The sequence below is a fragment of the Dermacentor albipictus genome, chromosome 1, assembly GCF_038994185.2.
Source record: "Dermacentor albipictus isolate Rhodes 1998 colony chromosome 1, USDA_Dalb.pri_finalv2, whole genome shotgun sequence".
Taxonomy (NCBI): Eukaryota; Metazoa; Arthropoda; class Arachnida; order Ixodida; family Ixodidae; genus Dermacentor; species Dermacentor albipictus.
This window is the reverse complement of record NC_091821.1, coordinates 245,393,923-245,419,220: the sequence shown is the minus strand read 5'-3', so window position 1 is coordinate 245,419,220 and position 25,298 is coordinate 245,393,923. Positions and strand designations below refer to the sequence as shown.

Genomic DNA, 25,298 nt, shown 5'->3' with positions numbered 1-25,298 from the left:
CAGCTGCATCCGTCTATTCTGCTCCCGAAGACGTCTGAGTTGCACTTTCTCCGGCAACAAACGCAACGTCCGTCAACGCGTCACCAACGCTATGACGCAGGCCATCTAGCTACAGGAATCCTGTTCGCTTCCTTCTCCGAGGGCACCTCTAGTGACGGCAACCACCGTCAGCAGCTGTGGATTCTGCTTCTCACGACGCCTGAGCTTCGCCTACCTCGGCAGCAACAACGATCTGCGTCTGCGCATCACCAACGTGCTGCCACATCGACAAGCATGCTTGACACTCCGAAGCTATCGGAACGCACCAAGCCATGGGGCCAAGCGCTGCTGCGGCCCAAACAAGAGGCCGTGTCCACGGCGTGGGCCGCAGCTAGTTATATCCAACCGGTGCTTGTTGTGAGCTTCTCGGCGCACAAATGCCACAATGACGTGACTGGTTGTCGTTGCTCATACCCGACGCACGTTCGCCTCTCGTTGAGCAAAAATACTCCAGCATTCACAGAACTGCTTTCTAGCTCGCCTCCGCCTACGTCAAGAGCACCTGTAAGCTCATTCCACAGCAAGCCGCCGGACCGGAATCTATCCTGCGGCGCGCCTCAACATTTTGCCTTTCCTGCTGCTGCCACCGACGTCTCTCGCCTTTTTGACAACAGTTGCGAGGAGGTCGCGCAAGTCCATGCCGCAGCAGTTGCGCGTCGCCAGGATGACGTCGTCGAGGCTGCGAAAATGCAAAATGGCGACACTGCTCAGGCCCTCGCAGCGGTTGCACTTCTGGCGCTCGAGACAGGCGAGCTGAGCGAACATCTGCTGCTGTCACTGGGTCTCGACCATTTCCACCATCGGCTTCAACGTAACTATCTCTGCATCCCCAGCCTCCACGAAGCCAGCCACAGATGCGTCTGCAAGAACGTCGTAGCCGCAATGGAGCTTTCGCCGCCGCTCATTAGGCAGAGCCTCGAGCTTTTCCTTGGCGAAATGGCAGAATACACGGAGCAAGAATACGATCAGAGGTTGAACGCAGTAACACAGCCGTATGCAGCAGACGTCGACCAGGATGAGCACGACAGGCTGAACGCCGTCACGCAGTCATTCGACGAAGCTGACGAAGACGACTTGGTGGAAGACTTAGTGTGCGCTCCCACGCAGCCAGACGAAAGACACCGGCACCTCGCGTCGGGTCCGTCAGAGCTCAGCTTCGTGCTGTGGAAAGCGTTCCAGCCGTGTTATGACAACGATGCCGGTGACGGGTATACAGCGAGGAGTTGTGCGCGCCGACTCAGATGGACGATTCTCCACCCTCGAAAGCGCGACACTTGCTGAAGTACAGTAGACAGAGAGGGGTTCTATGGCGGAAGAGGGCAAGATCGACGAGGAGACACCACCACTTCACCAAAAACTACAACCGAGGAGACTCCGCCACCTTCCCCTGGCTTTGTTTCAGCTAACGATCCTGAAGACGATGATGGTGACACGATCACGGCCACCGCGCGACATTCGTCATCAGGTCCCGGTATGACCGGTGTGAGTGTCTACGAAGACTGTGTGACACCTGGAGGCGCTATTCGCTCGCTCATCTTCGGAAGTGTCCGAAAGAGGTCGGAACCCAACAGGAACAGAGGAGCTGACACACGGCTATATACCATGTCCCGTCGCAGCGCAACTAGTTATGGAAACCCTTTTCGTGATGGTCGTCGAGGCCACTGCCAGTAGCGGCAACCAGCAGATGGAGGCATGGATTCTGCTTCTCAAGATGGCAGGCTTGGAGTGGAACGTACATCTATTGCATTCTTGTGCGTGACGTGGGTTCCTGCTGCGGGGGCTCATGGAGCGATCTCGACTACTCTGGTTGGATGAGTCGACGCAATGTGCGCCTCGCACTTTGCACATGCCTTCATGACGGTGTGAAGTGTGCGAACAGTCTCGTTGATCATAACGATTTTGTCTCTTTAAAAGCATTATTGCACATGAACCGTTGTAATTATTAATGTAGAACTGTCACGTAGCATTTTTTATATGATCTTCATATGTCCTATCAGGCACAATAAAGGACATTTAATTCGACGTGAAGCCTTCCGAGACATTTTTTTAGCTGTAGCCGTAAGTCGCAGTAAGCACTTATCATTAGCTTATCGTAGATGGGATCACTGCTGTCCGTCATGCGCACCGTCGCAGGTCCATCACTTCACTTGTGTGCACTACAGAGCATATTTTCGAGCCATTTAGCAATATCTCTATATCAATTTAAATCAATGGATGTTCAGAAGAAAGTGACGCACAGGAAGGATAGTTGTACAGTTAGGAAACGCGTGAGTGGCGTCCACGGCTGCAAGAGAGAAGCGTCGTAATGGCAAAATATCTGAAAGGCGTTCCTAATTACGCGAACAAACTTTATCGCCGCAGCAAAAAAGGACACGCACCGATCTTTAATGGCAGCGACATATTTTGTGAAGTAAGGAAAGCTCTTAACGAGACTGGGGTAATCTTTGGATGTGCTCGTGTAGCTTATTGCTCCGTTGTTGTCTGTAGGCTTCATGTTATCCTTCCCACAGGCTGTGTCATACCGGCTTCACGTTGGTTCACTGTTGGTTACTCACTTCTCTTCATTCATCTCAACACAGGAGGTTCCCTTGCAGGCTTGAGCTATCGGACCTGCTTCTGTATATTCTGGCCAATACGAACCACCTTTGTAAGCAATAGACGTTCCTTGGTTGACTGACTTGGCTCGGTCAACAGAATAAAGGTAGACAATTTTATAGGTTTCACGCGATCGCATACGAGTAAATTCTGGTTTCAGATGAATGTAGAGTCTGTCCGTTTAACTGGCATCATTCAGAGAAGGATAGGTAGGACTGCAGAGCGAGGCAGCCCTCAGTAGTGTGAATCTCCTCAAACATTGTGATGTCGTGAGCGTAAAGAAGAAATAAAGGCTACTGGATTGCTGAGGAAACGTCATTGATGAAAAATAACAAGAGAAGTGGACCTAACGCGGAACCTTGGGGCACACCAGTGGATACTGTATGGACAAAGGCAGGTAGTTCACTGATCATCACGCACAGCTGGGTAGTAGATCTACAATAGCAGCTTCTAGTAGTAGTAGTAGTAGTACTAATAATAATAATAATAATAATAATAATAATAATAATAATAATAATAATAATAATAATAATAAATTTCCAAATACAGCATTAGCTTCACTTCCCCTACCATACCAGGGCACCATTTAAGATTTGCTCCTTCAGAGAAAAACGCTAAAGCGTAAGAGGTACGAAAGCACTGTAAAATTGTCCAAAATTGTCTACTTCATCGTTTATTCATCTGAATCTCATTGACTAAGTCAGCGACAAGTGAAGAGAGAATAATAAAATAAGCACTAAATCTACGCTGCGCTTGTACCATAGATTTCTACCACACTAAAATGCTGACGCGACCATAAAAGAACTTGCAGACCCCCAAGAAGAGCGCAGCAGTAACAGTGACATCTATCTCATTACTACGCGCTTTATTGCCCCCAACTTGGTCGCACACTATGAGTTGCTAAAGGCATTCCAAATGACGCGCCAATCTAATAAAAGAAGCCAATATTTTGTGTGTGTGTCTTTTTTTCTGTTTCTGATGTCTGTCTTGGTTTATGGCTTACGCGTCTGTATCACGCAAAGGTGTGACCGCACGGCGTCTCACCAGCACCGTCGATGTTGACGATGCACAGCCGCATAGGGCCACATCAGAGATTGCATATGCTCTTTATGTTCGTTAGTTTGTGTGCGCGTTCCTTCTTTTTTTATCACGTGGTAATACAAAAAATTTGTTGCTTTTCAATAAACAAGTACACACTTAACAAATTTTACAACGAAATCATGCAAAATACACAGTATGCAGTTTGCGACACCTCTTCTTTTTCTGTACTTCTTCAGAACCGAACACGCGGCGTTCCACGCTGAGAAAGAAGCGCTCTCGCGTGTCCTCGTGCAGCTCGTGCTCGTTCATCGAATCGCCATTTTCGAGCGGCAGCAATCGTTCGAGACGGACAAGAATTTTACCCTGTTTGTCTGGTGTCGCACGCCAACACTACTGACTGAAACCAAGATTGCCATCGCCAGAGGATTCCCCACGCCTGAGCATCGCCGACTGGCAAGACGCGCCGACGTTGGCGGAGCCTCTGCACAGATGTACCAGGAACGAGGATGTACGACGCACCTTGGTGTCAAGCTGGGACAACACGGAGCTTCTACGCTGTGTCCTATCCCGCAACTACCTGTGCAGAAACACCAAAGGCTACCTAGGCGTTCACAGCTACGAATAACATCCGCGTTAGCGCATCAACATCGCGCTGACGCAGCGCAATTAGCTACAGGAATCCAGTTCACCGCCTTCATCGAGACCACTGCACAGGAGGGTGACCGGCTACTGCAGCTGCGGATCCCGCTTCTCAAGCCGAAGGAGCGGCGGCTTCCTCGACAGCCAGAACGCTCACCGTATCACCAAAGCACTGAAGCACCGAACGCCATCCTGGACACGCTGCAGCTTTGGGAACGTGCCGAGCGATCCGGTGAATTTCCGCCGCCCTTGCAACAGGCTGTGTGTTCGGCTTGGTTCCAAGCGACTTGCATCGATCGGCAGCTTGTTGTACGCTTCTCCGCTCCCGGATGCCGAAATCACGTGACTGGTTGCCACTCGCTGCCCCCGAGGCACGGTCGCCTTTCATGCAGCCCGAACGCACATGGATTCGTGGTGATGCTGAGCTGCTCACCTCCGTTTAAACCAAGACCGCCTGGGAGGTCAATGCCCACCAAGCCGCCAGCGCGACTGCTTTCCTGCCGCACACCTGCACCTGCTGCCTTTCCTGCTGCCGACACCAGGTCCTCCATCCATTCCGACAACATCTGCGTGGGCGTCTCGCTGGTCCGTGCTGCAGCAGTTGCACGCCTCCAGGATGACGTAGAGGCTGCGCAGGCGAGGAATGGCGACGCTGTTCAGGCTCTCCCAGTGGTTGGACTTCTGACCCAGGAGATCGGCGAGCCTGGCGAACATCTGCTGCTGGTCCTGGGTCAGGATTTCCCCGACCATTGCCTTCCACAGGGCTGTCTTTGCAGCTACCTCCTCGGCACAACCAACTAGCCAAAGAGGCATCCGCAAGAGCGTCCTGGCCGCACACGACCTTGCGCTGCCGCTAATTAGGCACAGCCCCGAGCTTTTCCTTTACAGGATCTCAACACAGGGAGCAGAATGAAGGTAAAAGGCTGAATGCAGTAACGCAGCCGTATGCCGTAGACCTCAACCAGGATAAATAGGACAGCCTGAATGTAGTCGCGCAGTAATTCAACGGCAAAGTTGAGGAAGATAACACGGCGGAACACTCCGTGTGCCCTCCCATGCAACCAGAGGAAAGACACCGACGTCCAGTGCCCGATCCGACGTATAGTTCCCCCCCATTCAATCTGCCGGACCTCAGGACTCCGTGGTGCCATCCTTCGTTTTGTGGGCACCACGACGGTTGGGTTTCCTCCTCTGCAGGCTGGTGCAGTGGCTGCCCCACCATATTTATGGACGAGGCGACTTTAAAGGACCTAGAGATTACGCTTAAATGGACGACGTCGAAACGTGTGAGGTAGTCTTCGTAGTAAACATTTCGACTGTTGGTTAGCAGGAGCCCACTAACATCATTTGCGTATCAGTGTACTGACCGCGTATATTCTTCCATATTGTACTTTACTAGACCTATTCGACGGAATAAAAGAAATAATAAAACTTGACGCGCCTGTCTCGGGAATGTCAGTTCTCTGCTTAAAGGGCAGCTCGCCGTAACCAGGACACCCTAACTTATGGATGAAACCATCGTCGTCATCAGCCATGAGCACTACCGCCGCTCGATCACTTACGCGTACTGAAGAGCACATATTCAACCGGTTGTGCAATATCGCCGAACAAATAATACCTCGATTGTTCCAAACTTTCGCTTTACCACATCGTCATTATTTCCTGCAATTATTTCCTATCATTATTTCCTGTACGTACATTCACCAGATTTCTGGCACGTCCCTCATAGTGGGTAGATGCCATATTTCGAAGGATTATCCTTATCATAATATAATCACCATCATCATCAACGGGATGAATAGTTGTGTGCTGAAAGAACACGCCTGAAGATTGTCTACGCTACCGATAGAAAATTGCCGTGATAACAATATATCTAAAATAGTTATCTGCTTATATAATTATGCAATCCATGATTAGTGGTGACACTACGAAACCCGCCACTTTCCCTGAAAGCTCGTATTGTGACCAGAATCGCTCGAATACGTTGTATGCATGTTCTCACGTTGTCATGAAAAAACCTAGATCATTCAGCCACACTGTAAAATAATTTACACCCTTAAAAGTGAAAAAGGGTATAAATGTGGCTATAACTCACACCATTAGGGTGTCAGCTATATAAATCACACCCTAATGGTGTGAGTTATAGAATATTTACACGTCACGTCAATTAACATTGACACCCTTAGGGTGTCGCCTATATAAATCACACTCTAAGGGTGTGAGTTATAGACAATTTACACCCATTTTTCACCCACCGTGGTTGCTCAGTGGCTATGGTGTTAGGCGGCTGAGCACGGGGCCGCGGGAACGAATCCCGGCCACGGCGGCCGCATTTCGATAGGGGCGAAATGCGAAAACACCCGTGGTACTTAGATTTAGGTGCTCGTTAAGGAACCCCAGGGGGTCAAAATTTCCGGAGTCCTCCACTGCGGCGTGCCTCATAATCAGAAAGTGGTTTTGGCACGTAAAACCCCATAATTTGATTTTAACACTCTTTTTTCACTTTTAAGGGTGTAAATTAATTTACAGTGCAGCTTATATCTAAGGGAAACGGGGACATATTAGGCGTGCATTGCAGTCACATATTGAAATGCGTTGGTTAGTTAAGAGCGGAGTGAAAATTGCTTAACGCTCTTTCTCCCCATGTTGAGAGGCGTTATATGAAATGCTTGCAAATTTTCCACTCACCTTACAGAACCAAGAGCGGAAGCTGTGTTATATTTGGAGAACATCGACGCCATGTTATGAGTGATGTGTACGGAAAATTTGAACTGCGTAGTTTATAAACAGACTTTGCGGCAAATTACTTGCTCGAGCTTTGCAAATTTTAAAAGCTTATTTTACGAAATTCCTTCTAGGCTTCCCTAATCTCCTGAAAGAACTTAACATACCTTAACGTTGACAGTTTAAAGTAAAGAGGAATTCTTATGAAGGATGCGTGGGCGGAATAGCAAAATAAATCAAAGATGGGTTTTGCAAAAAGTTCTTAAATAAAGTTTCTCAAAGTGTTTTACGACCGTTAGCCGCAATATCTTTTAGTCCTAGGAGAACTGTACGTGACAGTGTGTTCATGTTCGTTGCAAATAGGGGTGATGCTGGCGCTGATGTGTGCATAAAGCTCGATGTTTTGTCATGACAAAATTGCTGGAAATATTTATATAATACCCGCTTTCTGCCAACTTTCATGCGTTTCATGCGCAGCAGATTTCCGCGTTGTCTTCACTGAACTAACAAGACACGTTATATCTGTTTTCTGGAGATAAAAAGCCGGCATTGAATTGACGGGCAGGTTTCGGGGATATCATTTTAAGCTTCTTGCGTAAATCGCAGAAAGCATGACACGGTAACCTATCTTAGATATCATCGTCGTTTGCCATTGGATCCACTGCCGCTCTATCACTTCCGCGCAGTGAGCAACATCCTTTCATCCCGTCTAAGAACATCTTCATGCCAACTACTACCAAACTATTGTGCAGTGAAGACCGATTTTTAAAAAATATATCGTGGGGGTTTTACTTTTGAAAACCGCGATCTCATTATGAGGCACGCCGTAGCGGGGAACTCCGGATTAATTTTGCCCTCCTGGCAATCCTTAATGTCCGCCTAAATCTAAGCACACGGAATATGTATTTCACCCCTATCGAAATACGTATTCCAACGCATAAGTTGGAATTTTAGCGAGCCGAATTGTCCTTAAAGTGGTTAGCTGAATGCTATATAATATTATTTTAGAGAAGAGGTTAGGCCCTATACGTACCATGTACTTTAGGTCACATTGCAGGCCCTTTTTCTCTATAGTTATAGGCAGAAAAATGAGAAAGGAATTAAGTTACAGAAAATCAGAGTGGTCCCTCAGCATTGGTAGGTATTAGAAAAAATATATTCTATAGTTGTTTTCAGCATTTATTTTTCTTTTTGTTGAAGTATACTGCTCGCTCCGTATCATTATCTTCGCTTTTTTTCAAATTTTTACTGTTTCTTTGCTCAGTTTGAGGCATTGTTAGATAGTAAATGTTTTGTGCAACAATAACGCTTCAATCAACCGCAATAATTGTACTGCAGTAAATTTCCTAGTTTGCGCACTAAATACTGAAAAAAAATTCTTCGCAATGCGCTTGCTTAGATGATGAGAAAAATGTTGAAAAAATGTAAGTTCTGGGACACTTGTTCTTAAAGTGAAAAAAACGTCTATTACACAACTAATATGGAAGAAATACGAATTTATGGACTCATTCAGTAATCATCAGTAGGATACTCGTCGCGATAAACACTTTTTTTTTCTGGTTTGTTTCCTTGCCTTTAGGTCCTCTTTTGTGTCAATGCTACGTAACCCATCCACTGACTAGCGTCCTGATGCAATTCTGAATGACTTCAGAAAACTGCATCAGACAATGGTGTCATCATTAAATGTGACAGCGACAACCAGTGTATTTGCATTCAATATCTCAAGTGCAGGCGACTCCTGAGAGCATTCTGATGTTTCCTAATAGCTGTACGTTCCCACCACAGTTTTCGCACACAGTGGACAAAATTTGATGTCAAGCAATGCGTATCCATGGTGACTAAAAGTCAGCATTTCCCAGTCCACTCACGCTTCTAAATGCGTGAGTTTTGAAAACGACATGCACCTTGCGTTGGGCCCCGTTGCCCGGCGTCTTGAGGCAAGAACAACATTTCTTACCATGACGGGCCAACGCATACCGATTTCCGTAGAGGTGGACGCTCCTACAAAGGTCACTTTTGTTTGGTCATCTCTTCAGGTTTCAAAATGTAGGCGCCCAAGAAGAAACAAATCACTGTGTGCAAAGATATTCCGCGGAACTAACCCACAAGTAAGCAATGTGCTCCAGACATAATACTATAGGCACAGTTTGAGACTCGACTTGGCTCTTGGAAAAGCTACTTGCTGTTGTTGATTTTGCAACAATAAATCTACAGAAACGGCAATACTTCAGCAAAAATAATACATTATACCACCGTTTAAAAAAAATCTATAACAGTTCGAATGTTTGTTGATAATACAAACGTATGTGATTTAGTTAACCACAAATTTCGAATAATAAAGCCTAATTATTATGGGAAACGTGGTCGCACAGAGGAACTAACAAAATCTTGCCTATGTCATCGGCAACAAATCGTCGAAATAAATAAACCAGGGTGACGAGATATGAAGGCAGTTTGCGAAGTTTCGCACGGGAATATATTAGGTCATGTATTGTTTACTTTATGTATTGATGATGTGGTATACGTAATAATTGCAGTGCATAACTTATTATACATGCGGATAACACCAGCATTTTTTTTCAGGTAATAACCTATATAAATTTTAGTACAGATATAATGGCAATTGTAAACTACAAAAACTAGCAGTATGGTCGTTACCGAATGGCGTAAAGATTAATTACAGCGAAATAAAGGCAATTATTTTGAGACCAAAGAACAAAGAAATCCTTTCCCATGTAGATATTGTTTTAAACGGTCGTATCATTTATCTTGTTTATCATTTTAAGCACCAACGAGCGGCCTTTTCTGCAAATATGTCCTAAGATAGTCACATAAGACTGATCCAAAACATTGTTCGCAAAACAGGAATAGTTGGTCGCATCAAATACCTTCTCTCGGGGCAGGTGAAATTACTTATTTACAATTCCTTATGTTACTCTCACTTGCTGTGTACTGGACTGCGGCATCAGGACGTTTTCTTAGCTACAAAATTAAGTGCAATGTATCAACAGTTCATTCTATATGCTTATAATACCCCTTTTATCACACCAACTGCTGATCTATTTATCAGTGCTTCGTGTCATTAGAATTCACCAGTGATAGCATTATATGCTATAGGTATGCGACGGTCCAGTTTCTCGGTATTCTTTGCGGTGTTCGTTGCATCTTAGCCCTGCAGCACCTCAGCAGTGTAGGCAACCTGCTGCCTTGAGTTTTCTTGACCAGGTTGGAGCGGACGATGGTCTCTCCGTCCCAAATCTGGTTGTATTTGTTCGTAAACTCTGTGTCTCTTCTGTGCTGCTTCGACATAGTGCTCCCTCCTACCATCGTTGTTGGGTGTGACCAGCTCTGCACAAGGCGCCAGACCGGGAGCTCAGTACTCTGCATCCAACAGTCACCAGCATCTTAGAAGTGTGGATCCTGCTACTCAAGACAGCGGGGTCGGAGTGCAAAGCGTAGTCACGGTATTTTTTGTCTGTCGCATGATTTTCTGCTGCGAAGGCTCATGGAGCGTCCGAGACAGCCGGCGGTTAGACCAGTGGAAGCCAGTGGTGGCCTCACACGTTCCGCATTCCTTCATGACGCCGTGTTATGTGCAAGGAATGATGTTGATCGTAAAGTTTTCGTCTGTTTAATAGAACTGGCCCACACCTTCCATTCATACGTAAATGTAGTCGTCGCATAGTATCTTCACAATTGCCATTCATTGCACTTATTTGAGACAATAAAATAAACGGGATTGGACGCGCGAATCTCGCAGATACCTTTTTAGGCTTTCTGCGTAAGTCTCAGTAACCGCGATGACATGAACTTATCGCTGACGTCATCATTGTTGTCAGCTATGATAGCCACCCCCACGCGATCACTTGCATACCGTAATGTATAGGGAATAACAACATCTCAATAAAAGAAAGTGACACACATGGAGTAGGTGTAGGATTAGAAAACATGCGAGGAGCGCCTATAGTCGCAATAGAAATTCGCCGTAGTGGCAAAGTATCTAGAAGAGTCGTCTGATTGAGTAACCAGGAGAAAATGTTCAGTTAACTTCTGTGGTCTTACGCGCCAAAACTAAGATCTTTTTATGAGACACCCCATAGTTGGAGGTTCCGGATTAATTTGGTGAGCTGGGCTTCTTAATTCACCGCCCGCTTTAATCTAAGTACACGAGCGTCTTCTTTCTTCTTTCTGTTTTTTTTTTCGCGCTTCGCCTTCTCCGAACTACGGCCGCCGCTCCCGGGAACGAACCCATGACCTAGAGCTTACCGGCGCAACACCATTAAACTAACGTGACAGGCGGCGGAACAAAGCAGAAATACGTCAGTTGTTACAGCGAAGGTCCATATGGCTAGCTTCTGGAAATACTGAGTTCGTCTATCGAGCCGTACAGATCGAGAATTTCCCCCCATACCTTGACCGATCACGAAGATAGTGCAATACCAGGCCGAACGGCGGCGGAGGTGAAGCAGGCGCTAAGCACTCCGCCAAATTGCAAACATGAATATAATATCTTAGGCCCCAATACAACCTGTATTAGATATTAAGTTGATAGGAACAGATACTGCATTTTGACGCGCGTCGGCTATGTCTACGCTGGTTTTCGAGTGACCTCACAACCACTACTGCACTCCGGGACGTCGACCAACGCATGATCGCCTTGACTACAGCGGAGAAGTGTGCGCCCTCGGAGAGCGGTGAGGTGCGGGTCTGTCCTAGGTGCTAGGACTCGTAAGATAAAGACGTCGTGCCGCGTTTTGCAAGAATACGTGGGTATGTATACCCCTCGTCTTCCGAGGCTCAACATCGTGGATGAGCGACTAGTCGCACCTCGTCTTCCATTTGTGTGCATACCGCGTTTGAAGCCCGGCAATGGAGAGTTCGCCATTAACGATCCCCCATACACAGCTTCGCTGGTCATCCACCTTCACACAGCAGAATGGCATGGAATTGTTTTTTTTTTATTACAAACCATACGGTAAGTATGGTTTGTAATTTGTAAGCACCGTGTGGACAACAGAATGGCCGCGAAGCGGAAGAATCAAGGTAGAGCAATTTTCACTGATCCTACAAGCACTACAATTGTACGGGTGACCGGCTTTCTTCTCTGCGAAATTACGCAGTGAGATAAATATCCGTATTCCATCAACTACTCCTTGTCATGAGAATAATGATTTTAAATCAACGCTTTATTTTTCTACCTCCTCGAGATTAGGCGTGTCGACGTCGTCTGCCATCCCGACTAGGAGCTGCTCGTTTGGAACCAGTTCCCCCCAAGCTGCAGCCCGATTGGCATCGAACTCCTGCCTGTAATTGCCTAACAGCACTTTTTCCCGCTTCCCTCGAGCAATGAAGAGCTTAGAGACGCTCGGCACGTGAATACTTTCCTACAGCAGCTACGGGGACTAATGTCCCATAACTCCACAATGAGCTACGAGGGAAACCGTAAAGGTGAGAGCCGCAGCCTTTTAAATGAGTAAGCATTTCTATACCTACCCAACGAGAAATCGGTCCGTCACGTAAGACAATGAATGGATCATACCCCCGTAAGCAAGCAAAAAATGAGATGGCTGATACCCCCTTAAGGCAGAGGCTACAAGTGCTCAGCAAAGTGAAGCGAACAGTGCATACATTCATTGCAATCGCGCATAAAACACACAAAACACCGTACGTTTCAACAAAGAACGAGCTCAAAACAAGCATCCGAACCATCAATAAATCATTACATACTTCCCTCAGAAAATGTACTGGTGGTTTCGCAATACCTTCGATAAATTAACCTTAATTCAACTTAATTAACACCAAAGGTCATGGCTTCGACTCCCACCAAAGGTACAGGCTTGGAATGCGGCATGGAACTCTATCTTAAACCTACCTTACCATGTTCGCTATGAAAAATGGTATGCGAACGATCGATGAGGGTTGATAAGGGGTTATACTGGTCGGATCAAGTTCCATAACATGGCTAATGCACCGGGCTCTGTGGAAGTACACAACTCGCACAACGTTTACGTATAGTTAGACTTCAAAAGAAAATTTAAATTATGACTAAAATTTAGTTTCACGTGCCAAAACCACGATCTGATTATGAGGCACGTCGTAGTGGGGCACTACGGATATGTGCGCCACCTGGGGTTCTTTAACATGCACCTAAACTTAAGTACACGGGTGTTTTTGTATTTAGATTCCTCGAAATGCGGCCGCCGTGGCCTGGATTCCATCCCGCGACCTCGTGCTTAGCAGCACAACATCATAGCCACTAACTAACCACGGCAGGTCTAACACATAAATTTCTCCGTGAATTTTTTTTAATTCTTCACAGCCGAGCACGAGACGTGTAACGATGAGAAAGAAGTGGACCCGCGCTTCCTCGTGCAGTTGACGCTCGTTCATCGAATCGCCGTTTTCAAGCAGTAGCTTAACCTCCAGTCCAACAAGAAGGTCATCCTGATTCACTGGGGTCGTACGCGATCAATAGCGACATAAGGCAGCATCGCCACGGCCAGAGGATCCACAAAGCCTGAACATCGCCGAAAGTCAGGACGTGTCTGCGTTGCCGGAGCCGCTGCACAGATACAGGAGAAGCGAGAACGTTCGATGCCTCTTTGTGACAAGCCTCGAGACACCGGAGCTTTGGCGCTTGGTCCTACTATGCATCTACCCTTCCCAGGCCACTGAGCATTACTTTGGCGTTCTCGGCAGCGAAAACGATCTCCGTCAGCACATTGTCATCGTGCTTGCGCAGTGCAACTTCCAATGGGAATCATGTTTGCGACGTTCGTCGAAGTCATTACCATTGACGGCTACGAGCAGCTGCATCCGTCTATTCTTCTCCCGAAGACGTCTGAGTTGCACTTTTTCCGGCAACAAAAGCAACGTCCGTCAGCGCATCACCAACGCTCTGACACAGGTCATCTAGCTACAGGAATCCTGTTCGCTTCGTTCTCCGAGGCCGCCTCTAGTGACGGCAACCACCGCCAGCAGCTGTGGATTCTGCTTCTCACGACGCCTGAGCTTCACCTTCCTCGGCAGCAACAACGATCTGCGTCTGTGCATCACCAATGTGCTGTCACACGGACAAGCATGCTTGACACACCGAAGCTAATGGAACGCACCAAGCCATGGGGCCAAGCGCTGCTGCGCCCATACAACGGGCCGTGTGCACGGCGAGGGCCGCAGCTAGTTACATCCACGCGCAGCTTGTTGTGAGCTTCTCGGCTCCCAGAGGCCAAAATTACGTGACTGGTTGCCGTTGGCCACCCCCGACGCACGTTCGCCTCTCGTTGAGCGCGAATACTCCAGCATTCACAGAACTGCTTTATAGCTCACCTCCGCCTACGTCAAGACCACCTGTAAGCTCATTCCACAGCAAGCCACCGGACCGTTATCTATCCTGCGGCGCGCCTCAACATTTTGCCTTTCCTACTGCTGCCACCGACGTCTCTCGCCTTTTTGACAACAGTTGCGTGGATGTCGCGCAAGTGCATGCCGCCGCAGCTGCGCGCCTCCAGGATAACGTCGTAGAGGCTGCGAAAATGCAGAATGGCGACACTTCTCAGGCCCTCGCAGCGGTTGCACTTCAAGCGCTCGAGACAGGCGAGCAGAGCGAACATGTGCTGCTGTCACTGGGTCTCGACCATTTCCACCATCGGCTTCAACGTAACTATCTCTGCATCCCCCGCCTCCACGAAGCCAGCCACAGATGCGTCTCCAAGAACGTCGTGGCCGCAATCGAGCTTTCGCCGCCGCTCATTAAGCAGAACCTCGAGCTTTTCCTTGGCGAAATGGCAGAATACACGGAGCAAGAATACGATCAGAGGTTGAATGCAGTAACACAGCCGTATGCAGCAGACGTCGACCAGGATGAGCAGGACAGGCTGAACGGCGTCACACAGTCATTCAATGACGAAGCTGACGAAGACAACGTTGTGGAAGACTTAGTGTGCGCTCCCACGCAGCCAGACGAAAGACACCGGCACCTCGCATCGGGTCCGTCAGAGCTCAGCTTCCTCCTGTGTAAAGCGTTCCAGTCGTGTTACGACAACGATGCCGGTTACGGGTATACAGCGAGGAGTTGTGCGCGCCGACCCAGGTGGAAGATTCTCCACCCTCGAAAGCGCGACACTTGCTGAAGTACAGTAGACAGAGAGGGGTTCTATGGCGGAAGAGGGCAAGATCGACGAGGAGACACCGCCACTGTTGCCAAAAACTACAACCGAAAAGACTCCACCACCTTCCCCTGGCTTTGTTTCAGTGAGCAATCCTGAAGACGATGATGGTGACACGATCACGGTCATCGCGCGACATTCGTCATCAGGTCCCGGTATGACCGGTGAGAGTGTCTACGAAGACTGTGTGACTCCTGGAGGGGCTATTCGCTCGCTCATCTTCGGAAGTGTCGGATAGAGGTCGGAACCCAACAGGAACAGATGAGATAACACACGGCTATATACCATGTGCTGACGCAGCGCAACTAGTTATGGAAGCCCTTTTCGTGATGGTCGTCGAGGCTACTGCCATTAGCGGCAACCAGCAGACGGAGGCGTGGATTCTGCTTCTCAAGACGGCAGGCTTGAACTGGAACGTACATCTATTACATTCTTGTGCGTGACGTGGGTTCCTGCTGCGGAGGCTCGTGGAGCGATCTCGACTACTGTGGTTGCATGAGTGGACGCAATGTGCACCTCGGACTTTGCACATGCCTTCATGACGGTGTGAAGTGTGCGAGCAGTCTGGTTCACTATAACGATTTTGTTTCTTTAAAAGCCTTATTGCACGCGAACCATTGTATTTATTAATGTACAACTGCCACGTGCCATCTTGTATATGATCTTCATATGTCCTATCAGGCACAATAAAGGAAATTTAATTCGACGTGAAGCCTTCCGAGATATTTTTTTAAGCTGTAGCCGTAAGTCACATTAAGCACTTATCATTAGCTTATCGTAGATGGGATCACTGCTGTCCGTCATGCGCACCGTCGCAGGTCCATCGCTTCAGTTGTGTGCACTACAGAGCATATTTTCCAGCCATTTAGCAATATCTCTGTATCAATTTAAATCATTGGATGTTCAGAAGAAAGTGACGCACAGGAAGGATAGTTGTACAGTTAGGAAACGCGTGAGTGGCGTCCACGGCTGCAAGAGAGAAGCGTCGTAATGGCAAAATATCTTAAAGGCGTTCCTAATTACGCGAACAAACTTTATCGCCACAGCAAAAAAGGACAGGCACCGATCTTTAATGGCAGCGACATATTGTGTGAAGTAAGCGGAAAGCTCTTAACGAGACTGGGGTAATCCTTGGATGTGCTCGTGTAGGTTATTGCTCCGTTGTTGTCTGTAGGTTTCATGTTATCCTTCCCGCAGGCTGCATCATACCGGCTTCGCGCAGCATCTATGAAACCACCCATCGTCTTCAGCAGTCTGCATCTAACTGAGAAAGAAGTTACACATTGTGGCCATCTGAACAGGGCATGGTATACCAGAGACGATGATGTAAAAAAGTGTTGCGCGCGCAGCTGCATTATAGGACACGGCGCCCTTTCCAAGTTAATCACTGTCTTAAACGACGCAAATGTCGCGCTGATTTATCTCATGTAACATGCCACCAACTGTGATCAAAATTATACATTTCATGCACATGATTCCGAATGCATCGTCTTTCATCCCTCTTTGAACTAATTGCCACCGCAGAGAAAAATTAAGCTCTCAGGTTTATCTCCCTGCCAGCGGAAATGGCCGTGCCACCAATATGAAACGCGGATATGCCGTGTGTATTTTTTTTTTTAGATCGAACAGACGTTTTGGAAATCGCGGGTAGCGTGTAGAGCAACTGGGCTTGTTCGAGTCTATAAGCAGACGGGGCGGATGCTATGAGTACGTTGCCTTGTGGGGCGCGTTGCCTGGCTAGTTGGTTTAGATTCACGACAGACACGGAACAGCGCAATGTGACAGGGACCATGAATAAGACACGCACGCAGCGCGTACGCATACACCGAGTTGCACGTTAGCGCTGTGTGTGGGTCTTTCTTATTCTTGGTCGCATTGTCGTATTGCGCTGCTCCGCGTCTATCAGGCTTCGTGGAGGTATTTTGAGCACCGGAACGACTCAGAGAAGGGCTGCACTTCTGTATTTACAGATCGATCTTCCATAAATTATCGTGCGATGTTCCATGTGCTTTTTTTTTTAACTTGGCGCTATTAAATAAACATGTTTAGTACTAGTGCAATTACGCAGATGGCTATCAGTATTGTTTTGCTTCTTGACTCGAAACTAATATACACAGGACGCGTCAAATGGCTGTGCAGTGATGTGTATATAAGAACACGGGGAGTTTCCGTAAACGTCAGTTGCTAGAGCGCCCCCACATCTTTATCTCTGTGCCATGCTCTGTTGTTCCGTCCCATCGCAACTAAAATCACGAAGTTATAAGATAAAAAAGAAAATGAAAAACCACGAATAACCGGATAAAGGGCACCATAATTAGCAACAATCCTATAATAACGCATTACTGACAGACAGAGCGCATCTACGGAAGAAGGCAGAAACTATGAGAAGACAGGACAGGAGCACATCTAGAAAGAAGACTGAAGAAAAAGTAGGAAGCTCGGAAGTAATTGAAAACAACACGTTTTGAAAAACATCAATATGGAGAAAACAACAGTGCATTCTGTGGAGAGGTGAGTGCGTGCTGAAATAGGCAGGAACGAGGAAGGTAGTCCCTGGTGTCCTGATCTGCAAAACCCGCAGTCAAACAGAGGCTAGTAGAACAGAACACGTAATAATTCTAGGAATTATTTCGCATAGAGATCGCACGTCGGTTCGACTACGTCTGCAGCTAAGTGGCGGAAGTGTATACGATGATTACTCAGACTTGAAAAGTTGTTGGTGCATGAGGTCAAATAAAATGCTATTGGAATTCCTTGCGCCATACCACACTATTCAGGCATAATAATGTAAATGACAAATAAATCTAACTGACAACGTATCCCTTTACCATTCCAATAACACCAGGTTTGCTCTGAATAACAACAGTACGCTACCATAAGTGTGCAGTAACTATCAATGACACAAAGCCTAATTTGCAACTGCAACATTGTGGAATAACCTGCTTGACGATATAAAATAAAGTGTATCCTCTGTTATCCTCGTTTCTAGTAGATGGTCCTTCCACTACCGTATTCTGTTTCTTGTTATAGTTGTTATAAAGTATAATCACTGTTGGTTACTCACTTCTCTTCATTCATCTCAAAAGAGGAGGTTCCCTTGCAGGCTTGAGCTATCGGACCTCCTTCTGTATATTCTGCCCAATACGTATCACCTTTGTAAGCAATAGACGTTCCTTGGTTGACTGATTAAAACAACGCCCGATCAACAGAATAAAGGTAGACGGTTTTATAGCTTTCACGCGATCGAATACGAAAAAATTCTGGTTCCAGAAGAATTTAGAGTCAGTCCGTTTAACTGGCATCATTCAGAGAAGGATAGGTAGGACTGCAGAGCGAGGCAGCCCTCAGTAGTGTGAATCTCCTTAAAAAGTGTGATGTCGTGATCGTGAAGAAGAAATAAAGGCTACTAGATTGCTGAGAAAACGTCAGTGATGAAAAATATCAAGAGAAGTGGACCTAACGCGAAACCTTGGGGCACACAAATGGATACTTTATGGACAAAGGCAGGTAGTTCACTGATCATCACGCACAGCTGGGTAGTAGAGGTACAATAGCAGCTTCTAGTAGTAGTAGTAGTAGTAGTAATAATAATAATAATAATAATAATAATAATAATAATAATAATAATAATAATAATAATAATAATAATAATAATAATAATAATTGCACAAAGGAACACCAAGTACAATAAACGGGCCTGTCAAAGCCACCAGTGGCTTGAGGGACTTGGCCCGGAAAAATCACCGATTCAGGATCCAGTATTCACCTTAGCAACGACATATAACAAGATAATGCAGGAGGACTAACAGCTAGGAAGCTTAACACGAACAAGGAGCAAGTCGAGGAATAATAATAATATTATTAATAATAATAATAATAATAATAATAATAATAACAGCTTTATAAAATTATCCAAAATTGTCTACTTCGAACCATCGTTTATTCATCTGAATCTCATTGACCAAGTCAGCGACAAGTCAAGGGAGAATAATAAAATAAACATTCAATCTACGCTGCGCATGTGCCATAGATTTCTACCACACTAAAATGCTGGTGCGAGCATAAAAGAATTTGCAGATTGCTGGGAAGAGCGCCGCAGTAACAACGGCAGCTATCTCATTACTACGCGCTTTATTACCCCCAAATTGGTTGCACACTATGACTTGCTAAAGGCATTCCAACTGACGCGCCAATGTATTAAAAGAAGAGAAGATTTTGTGTGTGCGTGTGTGCCTTTTTTTTCTGTTTCTGATGTCTCTCTTGGCTTATGTCTTACGTCTGTCTCACGCAAAGGTCTGACCGCACGGCGTCTGACCAGCACCGTCGATGTTGACGATGCACGGACGCATAGGGCCACGTCAGAGATTGCTATGCTCTTTTTGTTCGTTAGTTTGTGTGCGCGTTCCTTTTTATCACGTGGTAATAGAAAACATTTGTTGCTCTTCAATAAACAAGTACACACTTAACAAATTTTACAACGAAATCATGCAAAATACACAATGAGCAGCTTGCGACGCCTCTTCTTTTTCTTTACATCTTCAGAACCGAACACGCGGCGTTCCACGCTGAGAAAGGAGCGCTCTCGCGTGTCCTCGTGAAGCCGATGCTCGTTCATCGAGTCGCCATTTTTCAGAGGCAGCAATCGTTCGAGACGGACAAGAAGTTCACCCTGTCTGATGTCGCACGCCAACACTACTGACTGAAACCAAGATTGCCATCGCCAGAGGATTCCCCACGCCTGAGCATCGCCGACTGGCAAGACGCGCCGACGTTGGCGGAGCCTCTGCACAGATGTACCAGGAACGAGGATGTACGACGCACCTTCGTGTCAAGCTGGGACAACACGGAGCTTCTACGCTGGGTCCTATCCTGCAACTACCTGTGCAGAAACACCAAAGGCTACCTAGGCGTTCACAGCTACGAATAACGTCCTCGTTAGCGCATCAACATCGCGCTGACGCAGCACAATTAGCTACGAGAATCCATTTCACCGACTTCATCGAGAGCACTGCACGTGCGGGCGAACAGCTGCTTCAGCTGCGGATCCCGCTTCTCAAACTGAAGGAGCGGCGGCTTCCTCGACAGCCAGAACGATCATCGCATCACCAAAGCACTGAAGCACCGAACATCATCCTGGACACGCTGCAGCTTTGGGAAGGTGCCGAGCCATCCGGCGAATTACCGCCGCCCTTGCAACAGGCTGTGTGCTCGGCTTGGTTCACTACGACTTGCATCAACCCGGCGCTTGTTGTAAGCTTCCCTTCGTCCAGACGCCGAAATCACGTGACTAGTTGCTGTTCGCTGTCCCCGATGCACGGTCGCATTTCAAGCAGCGTGAACGCACATGGGATCGTGGCACTGCTGAGCTGCTCACCTCCGTTTAAGACAAGACCGCCTGGGAGGTCAATGCCCACCAAGCCGCCAGTGCGACTGCTTTCCTGCCGAACACCTGCACCTCCTGCCTTTCCTGCTGCCGACACTAGGTCCTCCATCCATTCCAACAACATCTGCGAGGGCGTCGCGCTGGTCCGTGCTGCAGCAGTTGCGCGCCTCCAGGATGACGTAGAGGCTGCGCAGGCGAGTATTGGCGGCGCTGTTGAGGCTCTCCCAGTGGTTGCACTTCTGGTCCAGGAGATCGGAGAGCCTGGCGACCACCTGCTGCTGGCCCTGGGTCTGGACTTGCTCGACCATTGCCTTCGACAGGACTATCTTTGCAGCTACCTCCTCGGCACGACCAACTAGCCAAAGAGGCATCCGCAAGAGCGTCCTGGCCGCACACGAACTTGCGCTGCCACTAATTACAGGATCTCAACACAGGGAGCAGAATGAAGGTATACGGCTGAATGCAGTGACGCAGCCGTATGCTGTAGACCTCAACCAGGGGAAATAGGACAGCCTGAATGTAGTCACGCAGTAATTCAACGGCAATGTTGAGGAAGATAACACGGCGGAACAGTCCGTGTGCCCTCCCATGCAACCAGGGGAAAGACACCGGCGTTCAGTGCCCGATCCGACGTATAGTTCCCCGCCACTCAATCTGCCGGACCTCAGAACTCCGTGGTGCCATCTTTCGTTTTGTGGGCACCACAACGGTTGGCTTTCCTTCTGTGCAGGCTGGTGCAGTGGCGGCCACACCATATTTATGGACGAGGCGACTTTAAAGGACTTAAAGATTACGCTTAAATTGACGACGTCGAAACGTGTGAGGTAGTGTTCGCAGTAAACATTTCGACTGTTTGTTAGCAGGAGCCCACTAAGATCATTTGTGTATCAGTGTACTGACCGCGTATATTCTTCCATGTCGTACTTTACTGGATCTATTCGACGGAATAAAAGAAATAAAACTTGACGCGCCTGTCTCGGGAATGTCAGTTCTCTGCTTAAAGGGCAGCTCGCCGTAACCAGGACACCCTAACTTATGGATGAAACCATCGTCGTCGTCAGCCATGAGCACTACCGCCGCTCGATCACTTACGCGTACTGAAGAGCACATATTCAACCGGTTGTGCAATATCGCCGAACAAATGATACCTCGATTGTTCCAAATTTTTGCTTTACCACATCGTCATTATTTCCTGCGATTATTTCCTTTCATTTTTTCCTGTACGTACATTCACCAGATTTCTGGCACGTCCCTAGCTCATAGTGGGTAGGTGCCATATTTCGAAGGATTATTCTTATCATAATATAATCTAATATAATCACCATCATCATCAACAGGACATATAGGTGTGTGCTTAACGAACACGCCTGAAGATTGTCTACTCTACCGATAGAAAATTGCCGTCATAACAATACAGTAAACTCTCAGTTGTACGAACGTCAGTTTATCGATTATTTCAGAAAAACGAACTTTTTAAGAATCCCCGGCAGATTTCTTATAGATTCTACGCAAAACTTTTGCACTTAAACGAATTTCAGAACAGTGAATATTTCAGTTTAACGAACTCGCTCAGGGGACCAAGGCTTATTTTTACGATCAGGTCAGCGAAGTTTTTCGCCCTGCACTGCAGGCGCAACCGGGCTACGCTCAAAACTCGAAGGTGGAGTACCGACGGCGGCTGGTTCAGCGGATTTCGATTAATCAAAGGGTTGACACCAATGCCCCCATCAACGTCAGGCAGGCGGCCGAGATGGTGACAGGTTCCTGGTGGTCAGTAACTCCGGTAACCATTAGAACCTGCTGGCAGAAATCTGGCCTTTCCACCCTGAGCAATGAATGCGAGCCTGAGGAACAGCGCGACGAGATGATAGACACCGCGATTTGAACAGAGATCTGTCATGAGCTGTAGGTCGATTGCAATACTTCGTTTGAAGACTATGCACAGTGTGACAGTGCACTGATTACCTGCGCCGGACAGACGGATCTGGACATTGTTTCCAGTGTTCATCCTGAAGAAGAAGAGTGCGACGAAGAAGAGGCAAGTGCCGAGCCAGTTTCAAGCCCTATAGCTCTAGCTGAGGTTTTAGAGCACAATGGAAAGTTGAGAGACTTTGTGTCTCAACAGCAAGCTGTGCCAGAAGAAGTGTACAAAAACATTGACTCTTTGACAGTTTTGCTACTTCCTGTGCTTTAAATGTACAAGTGCAGAAGAAGATTAGAGATTTCAGTGAGAAAGGCAGCATTATAACTGTTATGAACCTTGTACTTGTTGATATGTACAAATTCCATTTCACACATTTCTAACACTATGGATGCCCTGTCTCTTGCTCCATGAATTGCACTTCAAACTTTTGGCTCTGTATGTCATGTTTTATGTTGGTCTAGTGAATATTAAGTTTAGTGAACTTTCAGTTAAGTGAACTATTTCCTTCGGTCCCTTGAAGTTCACTCAAGTGAGAGTTCACTGCATATCTAAAATAGTTGTCTGCTTATATAATTATGCAATCCATGATTAGTGGTGACACTACGAAGAAACGCGCCAGTTTCCCTGAAAGCTCGTACTGTTACCAGAATCGCTCGAATACGTTTTTGCGTGTTCTCACGTTGTCATGAAAAAATCTAGATCATTCAGCCACTCTGTAAACTCATTTACACCCTTAAAAGTGAAAAAGGGTGTAAATGTGTCCATAACTCAAACCCTTAGGGCTACATAAATCACACCCTAAGGGTGTGAGTTAAAGAATATTTAGACGTCACGTCAATTTACACTCACACCCTTAGGTTGTCGCCTATATAAATCACACCCTAAGGGTGTGAGTTATAAACAATTTACACCCTTTTTTCACCCGGTGTGGTTGCTCAGTGGCTATGGTGTTAGGCGGCTGAGCACGAGGTCGCGGGATCGAATCCTGGCCATTTCTGGCCGCATCGCAATCCTGGCCGCATTTCGACGGGGGCGAAATGCGAAAACACCCGTGTACTTAGATTTAGGTGCACGTTAAAGCACCCCAGGGGGTCCGAATTTCCGGAGTCCTCCACTACGGCGTGCCTCATAATCAGAAAGTGGTTTTGGTACGTAAAACACCATAATTTAATTTTAACACCCTTTTTTCACTTTTATGGGTGTAAATTATTTTACAGTGCAGCTTGTATCTTAAGTAAACGGGACATATTAGGCGTGCATTGCAGTCACATATTCAAATGGGTTGGTTAGTTAAGGGCGAAGTGAAACTGGCTTAACGCTCGTTCTCCCCATGTTGAGAGGCGTTATATGAAATGCTTGCCAATTTCCCACTCACCTGACAGAACCAAGAGCGGAAGCTGTGTTATATTTGGAGAAAATCGGCGCCGTGTTATGGTTGATGTGTACGGAAAATTTGAACTGCATAGTTTATAAACAGCCTTTGTGGCAAATTACTTGGTCGAGCTTTGCAAAGTTCCACAAGCTTATTTCATGAAATTCCTCCTAGGTTTCCCTAATCTCCTGAAAGAACTCAGCACGCCTCAAAGTTGATATTTTAAAGTAAGGAGGAATGCTTATGAAGGATGCGTGGGCATAATTGCAAAATATATGAGTCAAAGATGGGTTCTGCAAAAAGTTCTTAAATAAAGTTTCCGAAAGTGTTTCTCGACCATTATCCACAATATGTTTTAGTCCATGGAGAACTGTACGTGACAATGTGTTCATATTCTTTGGAAATTGGGGTGATCCTGGTGCTGATGTGTGGATAAAGCTGGATGTTTCTGGCATGACAAAATTGTTGGAAGTATTTACATAATACCCGTTTTCTGCCAACTTTCATGCGTTTCGTGTGCAGCAGGTTTTCGCGCTGTCCTTCGGGGAGCTAACAAGACACGTTATATATATATATATATTTTTTTTTTCTGGGGATAAGAGGTCGGCTTTGGGGGATGTGTAGGCGAAGATCAAATCTGGTTGCATAAATGTGGCCTTGGCATTAAACGTATGCAATCAAGCGCTCCCAATCTTTATCAGTGTGTTATCAATAGCGCAGGATTTCCCCCTACTTTCCTAGAAGAATTGCATATAGCAGCCACCACACTAAATCTTTAAAAAAGGAAAAACAGGGAGAACGCAATAACTAAATTGCATGTGCTCTTAGTTATCTCTGCATAAAATAGAGCCTTTGTTCACAATATTCCTTCGCGAACTGTTTGAAAGCGTTACACCGCGCTTATCCGCTGTGCCTCGCAACATCGCTAAAGAACACAAAGTGACATTAAATTTGTATTTGGTGAATTTGGGTTCCATGTTAAGTTTAAGGCTGGGCGAAACATTTCTCGTTCAATTGTGAATTTCACAAGTAATGACTGAACAATCTCATCTCCCTATTTTAATGAACTATAAGAGGTTCGTAGCAGGTTTCCGCTTGTCTGACGCGTCATCTTGTTTAAATTTCGTGGCAATAGGGAGCAGGTTTAATGGTTGATGAGTAAACACTGTTCATGGTGGGTAGGTTAATAATTATGGCGTTTTCGGTAAATTTCATATGCAGCGTTCCAGGGCGTTGCAAGGGTGCTTAAAGAATGTCGTATATTTACGCCAAACGGAGATAAGGTTGGATGTAAAAGGGTGAAGAGGGGGGGGGGGGGACAGTACGGCCTACTTTGTTGCGATACTTAAGGTGTGTTGGGGATGTAGGGCCGTTCATCATCATTTGTTATTGCAGTGTTCGAATGCGTTGTTAGCG

General features: G+C 46.7%; 1 protein-coding gene and 1 pseudogene across 2 annotated transcripts in view; both read right to left on the bottom strand.

Moving 5' to 3' along the window:
* Nucleotides 1-25,298, bottom strand: part of Idua (alpha-L-iduronidase) — a 368,620-nt gene that overhangs the window by 215,359 nt on the left and 127,963 nt on the right. The gene's annotated exons all lie outside the window — the stretch shown is intronic.
* Nucleotides 11,445-11,624, bottom strand: LOC135907974 (U2 spliceosomal RNA; annotated as a pseudogene).